The sequence below is a fragment of the Alexandromys fortis genome, unplaced genomic scaffold (genome assembly GCF_014885135.2).
Source record: "Alexandromys fortis isolate MF-2015 unplaced genomic scaffold, M_Fortis_MF-2015_v1.1 scaffold_23, whole genome shotgun sequence".
Taxonomy (NCBI): Eukaryota; Metazoa; Chordata; class Mammalia; order Rodentia; family Cricetidae; genus Alexandromys; species Alexandromys fortis.
In genome coordinates, this window is record NW_026067907.1 from 289,453 (window position 1) to 302,675 (window position 13,223).

Below are 13,223 nucleotides of genomic sequence, written 5' to 3' on the forward strand. Positions count from 1 at the left end.
GATATATTTAAAGTATCCACGATGCTTTTGGAAATGACTGACTTTATTTATTCTTTTAGATCATCCATCTGAACTGATCTATTTATTCTATCAGATTATTTCAGATCATAACAATGTTCTTTTCAGAATATTCTGAAGTCCATTTCCAAGGAGTGAAACTCGCAGAAAATCAAGCAGAGTCACAGTCTGTGGCCTCAGTAGTTCATGACTTTACCAGGGATTGCTTTTCAAAACTGTGTGTAGCTGGGCAGCGGTGACACACGCCTTTAAACCCAGCACTCGGGGAGGCAGAGGAGGGCAGATCTCTGTGAGTTCGAGGCCAGCCTGCTCTACAGAGTTCCAGGACAGCCAGAGATACACAGAGAAACCCTGTCTTGAAAAAAAACAAACAAAACAAAAAACAAAACCCAAAAAAACAAAACAAAAACCTGTGTGTGTATTCTGTGTGGGTGTGTCCTGGATGCCACTGTCGACCTCCCTCAATGACCACAGTCATCTCTTCCCATGAAGCTTCCCCCTTTCACCAGTTTCTCTGTAGTGAAACACCACATACACACACACACACACACACACACACACACACACACACACCACACTCAGCAGGGCAATGGGATGATTGATGACTGGAACAGTGTCTTTTCCCTCTCCCTGGCCAAGGACCTGAGTCCCTTCCCGTAGGCCTCCTTTATCTCTTTCATGTTAGAAGAACCTTCCTGAATTCAGCAAGTGAAAATGAGATTTGTGCTTGAGATATGACTTCACTATCAAGCTACATACTCTATTTAGACGGGCTAGCACCTAGCTACTTATTTTACCATATTTTTCCATGTTTTCATAGGCATAAGAATGTCTAGATTAAATGTGATTTACTATTATTGTAACCTACACTCTCCTGCTAAATAGTGATATTTGTCATATTTCATATTCATCAGAACTATGTGGGTTTTCTTTTATCTTTCTGAAATTCCTAATTCCTAATTATTTTCTTTGGTCAGATTTCTATTTGTCATGCTCCCCCGCTTTTTTTTTTTTATCAATTTCTAAGAACTCTTTATCCATCACAAACACTGTCAGGCATTGTTCTTTGCCTTGTGTCCAGGCCCATTGTTTATTTAGAGCTTGGGAGGATGGGAGTTGTCCATGTCCAGAAATGTGCAGGTGTGCTCTCCCTTGCTGAACATTTGGAAGGCCAGAGGAGGCTTCTTTGCTATTGCCCTCTCCCTTATTCCCTTAAAAACAGGCTCTCTCTAGCTGAACCCAAAGCTTGAAGTTTGGGCGAGGCTGGCTGTCCAGTGAGCTCCCAGGCCTGCCTGCCTCCACCCTTCAATGCTGGAATCACAGACACATCCAGCTGTGCCCAGCTTTTCATATATGGGTCTAAGATTCAAATTCAGGCTCTCAGGCTGAAGAGCAAGTGCTCTTCCTCACTGCGCCATCCCCTCAGGTCCCTTCTGTGTTTGTTAAAATGTGTAGTTACGTGTGTCTAATTAAGATTTACTCTCTTTGATTTCTAGACTCCGGGTTTCTGGTCTTGCTTAACAATCTTCTTTCCTTTTGAATGTGTATGATCACGTGTCTGTCTATAGTCCCAACTACTCAGGAGGCTGTGGCAAGTGGATCTTGAGTTTAAGAGCAATCTGGACTATATCATGAGAGCCTGCCTCAAAATATTAAAAATTAATAAATAGATAGAAATAGGTCAGGCTGTCATTTTGTCTAGGGGCTCTGATCATTAATTCTTCCTTTATTTTAATATTTATTTTTGTATTTATATCTTATTCATGTGTCCATATGGGGACATGTGCAATCTTCAGGTGTGTGTATGTGTGTGCACCAGCCTATGGAAGCCAGAAGAAGGCATGAGAGCCCGTAGAGCTGGATTACAGGCAGTTGTGAGCTTCAACACATGGGTGCTCTTTACTTCTAAATCATCCTTCCAGCCTCTGTGGATTAATTTCTGCAGGGGGAGGGTATCTGATTTGGTTGCAGTTGGGTTTGTTTCTGGTAACTGATGGAATAGTTAGTATTCAAATGTTTCATGGCTAGTATCAGGTATTCTTCCTTATAAGTTTTCAAATCCTTTAACATCAGCAAAAAGCTAACTTTCAACTGTAAATTCATTTTGTCAGCCTGAATTTGCAAGAACTGCCAAAGGCACCAGTGAGTTTATTTGACAAAGCAATGTGTCTGCTTGTTGCATGGTTCTAACTGGAACTGTTTTCCTAATATGCTGTTTGGTGAAAAGCTTAGATTGGCTTCGGGAGCCACCACATCAGGGCTGGGAGTTCTCTGTGGCTGCCATTCTGTAAAGAATTTTTCATTCAACAATAAGCACTTCAAACACTATGAGCATGACTCTATATTACTCTTAGCATTTGGTGGCTATGGTGGTTAATCTTGATTGTCAACTTGATGAGATTTAGAATCGCCATGGAAACACAGCTCCAGGTGCATCCTTCATGCCATTTCCTGGTATGCTTAATTGAAGTGGGGAGACTTACCTGGAATGTGAGGGTATCATCTACTGGGTTCACGCATGAACTAAATAAAAAGGGTAAGTGCGTGGGGCCCCAGAACTCTGTTCTGTGCTTCCTAATGAGAAAGGGAGCTGTTTCCAACTCCGGTGACCAATGGTAGCAATGTTCTCTCTGTCCTACGTATTTCTTTGCACGGTGGACTTTCTCCTCAAGCTGTGAGTCTTTCTTCCTTAAGTTGCTTTTTTTTAATGCACTTTGTCATAGCAATAAGAATAATTAACACAATGGCTCTACATAATTAAAACTCCATGGCTAAGCGTTTCCAAAAGTTTAGCAATACAAGGTAGCAATGAATGCATACACTATGTTTACCTGTTTGCTAGTCTGTGTTCTTCTATGCCAAGTTCTTTAATGGCTGTATAATATTCTGCCTTTCCCAGTTTGCTTTTTCAAATGCCAAGTTATTTAACAGCCATATAATATTCCATGATGCCCTCTTGGTGCACTGAGCAGAGAGCCAATCTCAATATTTCTGTGACATGGCATAATGCTTAATCTCGGCTGTCAGGTTGATAGGAATGAGAGGTAGCCTGGAGTTTAAGGGAGCACGCTTACGCAGATGCATAGTGTTCACAAACACAACCAACATAGCAGGAAAAGACCTGCCCTGAGCATGCATGGAATCTCAAGTCGGCTAAGGGTGGGCTGCACAAAGATGAGAAGAAGACTCCTGCAAGATTTTACTGTGTAGCAAGAATATGCATTTTACTGCCTTGCTTGTAGGCACTAGACTCACTTTTTTGGGCTTTAGGAGTTCTCCAGGGAACTTTGATCCTTCAGCCTTGAACTGGGAATATGGAGACCTCCATCTCCTTGGACATGGAAGCCTCTGCACTCTCTGTTCTCCAGCTCGTAGGTGGTTGTTGAGAGACTATCCAGCCTCCAAGTGTGTAAGTTAGTCTAATCAATACCTCTGTGTGTGTGTGTGTGTGTGTGTGTGTTTTATTAGTTCCGCTCCTCTATTGTGCCCTAAATCACCCAGACATGTCACTTTTTATGTCATCTCCCCACAAATGCGGCTTCAGCTCTCAGCTCTCTCTTCCTGTTACGGTTACTTGTGTGCATAGCCTGAAGTTCTCCTGTCCTAGATTCATAAACCCAGAATTACTTGCTGAGTCAATCATTTACATTCAGGATGTGTATATCTTACCAGATTAGATTGCTTTCTCAAAAAGCTGTAGCTGTTTCTATCATGTGGAGTTGAGCCCTCTGGGATAAGGGCAGTCACGTGTGTTCTGTATACTTTGCTTTTGCCTTCCTTTAAACTTCAAGTGCATTCTTCATAAACAAAAAAACAAGGTCTTGCTCTGCTCTTTACTTAGTGAAACCATTGGCAGACTAAATTCCATTGTATCGATTTATGACTTTATTTTGCTTTTTTACTCTATCCATTTTCTTGGCTCTTTCTAGATCAGCCAAAATGAATGTTCCTTTCCAATTGCACTCTGATCTTAGAAGTTCCCTCTGCTTTACCACTGGGGTAAAAGTTACCCTTTTAATGCCTAGCATCATAATACAACCCTTTTCTCCAACCACAATAAAACAAATGTAGCCAGGTAGTACCGAGACTCGCACTCAATAATGCATGCAGAAGATGGTAGGGTGAGCGCAAACCCTTCCTATACCTTCCAACCATTTCTGTCAATCACGTCATAGTGACTGCTTCTTTGGAAAATACTCTTGTCATTCATCAGGTTCCAGACAAGATGGGGTCAGCAGATTTCTATGAGAATTGTCTGGAGGGCTCTGTTGGTAAAACTCTTGTCCCTCAAGCAAGACGACCTGAGGTTGGTTTTCCCAAAACTGCTAAAACAAATCAAAAAAACTGGGTGTGGCGGTGCATGCGTTTAGTCCCATCACTGAAGGAGATGCTGTTTAGTCCCGTCACTGAAGATGCAGAGACAGGGCTATTCCTAGGGCCTGAGAGCTAGTCACCCCAGCCTGCTTGGGGAGTTTCAGGCCAGTGACCCCGTCTTTAAGAAAAAAAGAATGGCACCTGAAGAATGACGTCTAAAGTTGCCTTCTGATCAACACATAAACATATTCATGAACACACGCATCTGTATCCACATATTCACCTCCACATATATGAACACACATACACCACTATCACTACCACTACACCATACTACACACACCCATAGGAGGGAAATAGGAGTTAGGCTGGGAAACAATATGACTGGATGCAGGTTTGTCACAGGGGCTTCCACTTCCTTCAAGCTTGACAACCCCAACCAAGCCAAGAGCACAAAAATTAAGCCATGCAAGAGATCTGGAGAATATCAGAAGTATCAGGGGGAAAGAGGAAGAAAAAATAACCCAGAGATTTCCATGACCCTCTTTCCAGAGAAGATCACCCTTCACCTTGAGGGACATTTTCTTTCTGTCTTCTGTACACTGTGGTGGGTTCACACACATTTAGGGATTTTAACTTCTTCACCTACTGCTGGATGCTGCTGGATGCAGCTATTTGATCTTTCATGCACCTCCTATTTTCTCCTGAAAAACAGATGGAAGACAGCGCTGACCTCTCCAGGTCAGTAGGAAAGTCTAACGGCATGCGCTGTCTTGGACCAAACTCCCTGTGGGTGTCAGAGTCTCTTCTCTTTGCTCTCCTGTCTCAGAGGGCTTTGCCTTCTACAGTACAGAATTGTGAGGATAAGAGTGAGTTGGTGTTGTGTTTGCAAACCACAAGGCTCTCAATGGGTCTCTAGTGTTGTGAATGCCGCCATTCTCGCTGTACTGGCAGACTAAATGTTTCCTTTTCCAAAACACGAGTTTGGTAATCACCACGATGTCACAAAAGCTGGGCAGATTCTATGAGGAATGTGAATGGATTAAAGAGAGTGTGCTTCCCCTGAATCCTAATAACTGGCTTCCTACACTATTCTCTGTGACCCCAGTCAGCAAGTTGTACCCAAAATTAAGTAATTAAGTACTGTGCTATAGGTGCATGGATATGAGAAGAAATCTGCAGAATGTATCAGGAACATCTTAAAAGACAATCCTTGTGCATATGAAAATTCAGCTGGTGAGAACCACAGCTTTTCAAAGGATGGCAAAAGAAAGTTCAAAATATAGTGTTAGGAAAAGATATACACATGGAAAAAAATAATGAAGACCTAAGCTCCTCTGACCACTCCACACAGTATATGACAATGAACTTTATATGTATTAAAGGGTCTAACCCAAAGTTCAGTGCCAAGTAAGACTCAATGCAGAAGAAAATGTAGGTGACTTGGTCCTTCATGGCCTCTGAGCAAGCTGCCCTAAAGTCTGAGGATTTAAGCTGTGATGATTGATTGCTATTAGCTATCAGGTCTCTGGAGAGTCTGGGTAGTTCCATTGATCTGGGCAAGGCGCAACTTGCCTCCAGGAGGCTTGTTCAGTCAGTGGGCAGGTGTCCCAAGAACTGCGTGTCTGGGATGACTTTGCCCATTGTATCTTCTGTAGTCACCACACTTGGTGCTGGCATGAGTAAGGGTCCCCTATTTTACCTCCTAATATGACAGTCATGCTCTTTAACACACAGAGAGAAGGTTTCACAGAAGAGGAGGAACGCTGAACTTTGTCACTTCCGGTGTCAGTACAGTTGTCCCGGCAACAAAGCAGATACCGTGGTTGACGGGAAAAGCAGCCACGTTGGATTGCAAAGAGCATTGAGATCCAAGCAATGAAACCAACGGCCATCTGCAACGTTGCACAATATGAAGTCAGTTTTGAAGTTTTATACTTCCAGGATTGACTTCATAAAATTTTAAGATCTAGGCACAGTAGAAGATATAAACAATGTTTAAAAATGAATATAATATTGAGGAAAAAATATGAGCAGTGTATCTGGCAGACAAAATGTTCCCATTCATCAATAAAAGGACAACATTCTAATTTCAAACCAGGCAAAAGTCCAAAAATGCTCAAGGCTGTAAAAGAAGAATACAAATAGCTAATAACTTTAGCAAAAGATGTTTAATCTCTGGCAATCTAAGGAAGCAAATCTAAAGGAACACAAAATAATGATCATTATGGAAAGAACTGGCAAAGACAAAAATGATTCAGTGTTCAGAGATACAGCAGTCGAAGAAAGGACTCGGTCCTCTTTAGGGAGCCAGGAACTTGAAAATCTCCTAAGACCAAGCCATCAATGCAAATCACAATATATGCGGGTGTTCTGCCCCAACAAATTCCCTTCCAGGGATATTTCCCAAAGAGACGATCAGATAATTGTTTATAGCAATGGAAAACAAGCTAAGCATCCAGCAACAGGAACTAGGTAGTCAAATGCCAGTAAACCCACACGGCATCATTTTGAGCTATTAGAAAGAGCAGAGCAGATCGCTGTGAGTTGTTAGGGAAAGACAGCAAGGCCGACGGTTAAGTGAAACAATGTGTGGAGATCAGGCTGTGGCTATCCTGTTACTGCGCTGCTCCAAGCTATGTGGAAAGGGACTTTCAAACGTTGTGCCTGGCCCTGGGTGTCTCCATTTTACAAAGCAGCAGTTGGCTCTATTTTAAGTGCAAACACAGATACAAACACAGAAGCATGGCTTCTCACATGTGTAAGTAGGCACAGCTACCTGTCTAACATGAACCTTGAGGCACAGACTAATAATGTATTTATATTAATAAAAAGGTACCACCTATAAACCCATTGAAGTACATGGCAAACACATAGACATGTGGCTATATTAAAATCATATATATTATACCCTGGTCTATAAACTTACTCAGCAGACAAGGAAGAGTGCAGCATCCTCACCTGGACCCCATAAAAAGAACACCAAATACCTTGACGCCAATACTTCCACCAACTTGTCATTTGACCATCTGACTGTTCTGGGCATGAAACTCAGCATTCTCCCAACTGCTTAATACAGACTACTCAAACAACTGTCCATACATCCATTAATCTATCTATCTTCCTAACCACCCATCCATCTAACTATCCATCCAATGATCTAGCCAATGATCCATCCATCCATCCACCCCTCCATCTATCCATCCAGTAGGACCCTTACTCAACAGCATACTTATGCCTCTGTGAGTCTGCGACTTGGTCCAGCTGCTAGGCTACCCTTCAGCAGCCTTTCAATGAACACCTTACTAGCCCATCTAACCACCTCAACGATTCCCTCTGCATCTTCATCATCTGTCTTGCTTGCCTCTGCTTTCAATAAGACATCTTTGAACTCAGCAGCCTCTCTAACCCTATAGCAGCCATTTTGTAACCTATATAAATACATACATACTTATTTAACTGTGTAAATTATGAGTGTCAATAATATAATTAATATTGGAATGAAAGAACACATAATGCCACAAGCCAGTCAGCAAGAGAATTTGGGATGTTTGGTAAGTTGTAGCCAGTGAAACTGACATAGCTTAGCAGTTTCTGACAACTGACATTATGGAAAGATATAAACATACCTATGCCTCTTATATAGGATATTCATGACAAAATGATAGTGTGCCTCGTACGATCCTATCTTGTTGAAAGTCATGCTATGGTTTAAAGTTTTCACCCCAGAATTCTTGTATTGCATAATCCCCAAGCTTATCTGGTGGTGAGACTTTGAGTCATTGAATCACTGAGGAATGGATAACTCAGTGGGTTATCATGTAGGTGATCTATTTTAAAAGTGATTTTGACCATTTCCTGTGTGCTCATCTTGGCAAGCAATGAGCTACATAAGCTACTTAGCCTCAGTGCTAGCAAGAAGAGCCTCACTGGCTATGGCGCCTCGATCTTAAACCCGCCAGCCTCTAGAATGGGAGCTGACTAAACTTCAAATCTTTATAAAGAACCCACTCTGTACTCAGTCACAGCCATGCCAAACAGACTAAGACAGCTGTTGAGTTTCAAATTCCAGAACTTTCCCCCATGCTTTTCCTCCCGGGTAGAAATGTTCTTCTCCACCACAGATCTTTCCAAACGCAAAGTGACAATCCATCCGGAGAAGCCCCCAGATGACAACACCTTCCCTGCCAGGAGGCCTGATCACTTCCTCCTTTGTTCTTCCTGGCTCTGTGGACAGCTGTACAGTGGAGGGAAAGAAGGGAGGGAGGGACAGAAGGAAAAAGGAGGCGGGGAAAAGCCAGTGACTATTTCTAACATGGGGGGGGGGGGGAATAGAAACTGCTTGTGAGCCTGTGCTCATTACAGTATGGAATTCCTCATGTTGCAGTGCCCACGTGTCTGGGTTCTGGGCCTTAAAGCATGTGTTTACACGTTGTTAAAGTGTAACCGTCTAGCAATATTCTCCCCAAACCACCCCACCTTGAAGCACATTATTTGCAGCGATTACATTTTAAACCCTGTCCTCCTCCCTCTGCCCACCAGCGTGAACCCAGGAAACAGTGTAAGAGACTGTTTTTATGGAAGCATAATTTGTTGTGGAACATTAACTGTGTAAAGATGTGTTGTATTTGTTTATGCTGTGGAATATTGCTGTTTGGAATCTCCGGCTTGGGGACCATTCCAAACCTTACCGTCAGGGTGCCAAGCCGTGGCCCTCCCCTGGAGTTGCCTCATTCTGGATTCTGCCCCTGAGAAAGTACTCCATATATGGCTGCCAGAGGGCATTTAAAAGCTCCCTTCTTGTGGTTCCCCCTCCTGGTTTTCTCCTCTTCCCCTGGGGTCACCAGGCAATGCTTTGCTCAGATTACACCTGGATTTATTAATTTACTTAGATTGGCTTATTACATCAGCGGCGGCAGATATCCAATAACCGGGGATTGGAAACTTATCAATTACTTTAACTGTGCAAAGGCGTGTTACATTTGTTTATGTGGCATTTGTTTAACGATGTAAGGAGGTGTGTTTAATTATATAAAGATAAGCTGCATTTGTTTCATCTTGCCTGCCTAAGGCATCTGATTGGTCTAATAAAATGCTGAATGACCAATGGCAATGCAGGAGAGGGATAGGTGGGACTGGCAGGCAGAGAGAAAAAAATAGGAGGAAAAAAATCTAGCCTCCAGAGGAACAAGAGAAGGAGGAGGAGAAAAGAGAGAGGCACCCAGGGCCAGAAGCCAGGCAGCTGCCAAACAGACAGACATAAAAAACCGTGAAAGTAAGTCATAGAAAGAAAGGTAACAAGCCCTGTGACATGAGGTAGACAAAGAGAAACAGCTTTGTTTAAAAGAGCTAGCGAGAGAGATGGCTCAGTGGTTAAGAGCACTGCCTGCTCTTCCAAAGGTCCTGAGTTCAATTCCCAGCAACCACATGGTGGCTCACAACCATCTGTAATGAGATCTGGTGCCCTCTTCTGGCCTGCAGATGTACACACAGACAGAATATTGTATACATAATAAATAAATAAATATTTTAAAAAAAAGAGCTAGCCTGAAGTGATACTAAGCTAGGATGAGAATCCATAACGAATAAGAAGTTTCTGTGTCATGATTTAGGAGCTGGTTGGTAACCCAAAAAGAAAAAAGGCTGATATAATCATTTTCTGACATGAGGCAGTACTTCAAGGTGATCACACATGGGAACTGGTCTGGACTACAGCTGGAGCAATAACAAGTAGGCTGCAGTCAGAACAGCAGCAAGACACAGGAACTTCATGCCCTTTATTTGGCATGAGCGTTATAGGAAGCTGAGAGTTAACCCATGTTCATGTCCTCGGAGATTTCATTTTGACAAGGGGAAATCTATCTAAACAAAGACATCTATGGTTTCCTAAAATTTTACACACCAATGAAAATGCACAACATTATAAATCCAACAGGGTCATACGACTGTTAAGTTTTATGTCGCTCCCAAAGCACAGAGCTGAACTATTACATCTTTACCAAATCTATATTATCTGGGTATTTCTTCTAGTGTCCTGGGAATGGATTCTGTGAAAAAGAGACAGATGGTAGACATGTTGAAAGACTTGAGGCCAACCTCATCCTGGTAATACAAGATAAGGAAGTGTGCTCTTAATATTTTGATAAATATTATCAAATATTTTGATAATATTTTGATAAATATTATCAAAAGACAGGGGTTCTGCCACATGGGAAAACTAACTGAACAGAGATCTGGTGCCATTTTGCTGACATCTCAGACAACAATCTGACCAAAGCATCATCAGCCTCCACCCGTCTATGAACTTACTTGGTAAGAAAACCTAAGTGAGGCAAGGCCCATTCCTTCTTGAAACTTCCTATCGATGAAGGCTTCCAAAGTCTTCTCGGAGGACGTCCCATCAGAGGCCTGGGGGCTCTGATGCATAGTCGTCCATCATGTAAGCGTGGTCCCTTTGCTTTTTTAAGATTATCTGCAGCCTCCAAGTAGCACAGACAGAACTACATACATTGCACCTTCTGCCTTTGCAGACTGAGCATGCTCAGAAAGGCCATCACTGAACCTGTCTACACAGGACTTCTCTGGCAGAATAAGCCGTGGAATTTGGCAATGTGGATAGTCACTCTTGGTTCCGGCCAGATTTTGACATACTCAAGATAAAGCCAGGAAGTGAACATTGACTGGTTGCCTTTGGACATACTTACTGTCTAAGTAATTTCCAGTAGAAGCCTTAATAGTCCAATTTCCCCAGAGCCCTTTTGGAAGAAAGAATTGATCACCAAGCCCTTTAAAACATAGATTTTTCTCAAGATGGTGGCACATACTGGAGTCTTCAGGTTTGGAGCCAGGAACTGCTGACCTGAGGTACCCAAGCCTGCTTCTTGGTGACAATCAGGGATCCAGGGATCCAAGCAAACTACCTGGCTCCAAGGTCAGTTGAAATCATGCTAAGGTTGGAAGAAGAGAATTTCCCTGCCAACTCCAGAACCATAGTGGGTCGAGGCCGTGCTGGCTTTGCAAGGAGGGAGCTGGGAAGAGCTGCAGTGTGTGGGGAGCCTTGCTTGAAAATCTGAGCTCAGGAGGTGAGCACTGTGCTGCACCCCTGCAATCCAAGCCTTTGGGAGTGAAGGCAGGAATATCAGGAGTTCAAGACTAGCCTTGGCCACATAGGTAGTTTAGGCCAGCCTGGGCCATTTGAGACCCTGAGGGGGGAGTATATAACAAACAAACACATAAATAAATCTGAGCTCAATATCTTCTGGGGGGAGCCTAAAAAAAGGAAAAGCCCTACCTACTCTAAAGTCAATGAATAACTTCTAATTTTATTTTGCCGGCTGTCTTCCAGTTTGCTCTGTGTTTACAGCCTACTCCTTTCAACTATTAACCAGAATCAGCATTTATAAAGGTAGCTGTTTCCCTCCTGGACCTCTTTATTCCAAACCATTCTCCAGAACTAACATCTTTCATCCAGGATAACATATTCTCACTTTCTGAAGCTTAGCATGAGGATGAATCGGGAGGAAAGCCATCCATGCCTTCGCTGGGAGCGACCACTGCCTTTCTTCACAATGGCGTGGCCTCTGACGGGAGGTTAGAAACGGATAGAACAAAAAGCGAAAGCTGGGCTCCAGATTTCCTCCCCCGCCCTCCAGCTGGTAGTACAATTATTTCTACAGTTCCAGCTCTGGTTATGTGTTTGACAGGTGGCTCGGGAAAACAACTGGACCTGATGTTTGATGGGGGGAAAGGATGGATAGAGCGCACTCTACCAGTCTGAAAGGAATTGGTCTTGGCAGAGGTCACCGAGAAGAGGTAAAGGGCACCCATTCCTGGCACAGGGAGCGCTTGAGTGGTTGTAATGGCCAATGGGAAGTCTTTCTGAGACCCAACAGCCCAAGGCTCTAATGTTTCCAGCTTCACTTCTCAGAACCTCCCACACGCCAACCTCATGAACTCACAGAGTGACCTGCCGCTGGGCAAGCCAGTTTGCTTGTTTGGGAACAAAATCTTTCTCTGTCACGGCACCGCACAACCACAGGTTCCAGAAGAGTGACTGCACTCACCCACACATGCCCACTTGCCTTGCAATGACCCGCAGCACCTCATCTGTGGTGGGCACAAGGGGAACAAGCTATTCAAGGCAAAGGGGGTACTGACTTCAGGGGCCCTGGCCAGGACTTGCCTTTACTACTTTGTTCATAAAAGATGCCAACTGATTAAGACTTTTTAAAGGGTTAGAGACAATGAAGAGAATTCCTGCAAAGTACAACTCTGAGAGCCATCTTTTACTCCATTTGTTAGTAAGTATTTGAGAGTTGAGATTACAATTGAAATCTTTTTCATATCCCTTATATGATAGTCACACAATCTCAGAAGCTTTAGGTTTTAAGTATTTTAAATCATATTGATGAAAAGTATAAATGACATTTGTGTGAGGCTATGCACTGAAAATCCACCTATAATAACGATAAATGAAAAATTACTAAGTCCTGTTAACTAGAAAATGCCTAAAATAAAGCCTCTGCGAAATAGAGAAGTACTATACAGCTTTAAAAATAGCAACAACTGCACGTAGCCGTGGAGCAGTTTACATATAAATTAAATTGAAAGCCTTGATGCAGTAGGGCTTGGGATTTAACTCAGGTTTGATCCCCACCACCACAAACAAATACAACCAAAACCAAAAACCCATAATGCATGGACACTTAGAGTGACCTAAGTACACGTGTTTTACAACACAAAATGTGAAGTGCTTACACAAATATATAAACTAAATTAAGCCCCTTGGGGTCTAACAAAGTGTTAATTCTTTTTTAATATAGATCTATGTCTCATTTCCCCTTCTATTTAGCATAATTTAGTTGCACAAACAATGGGCCTCATTACAACTT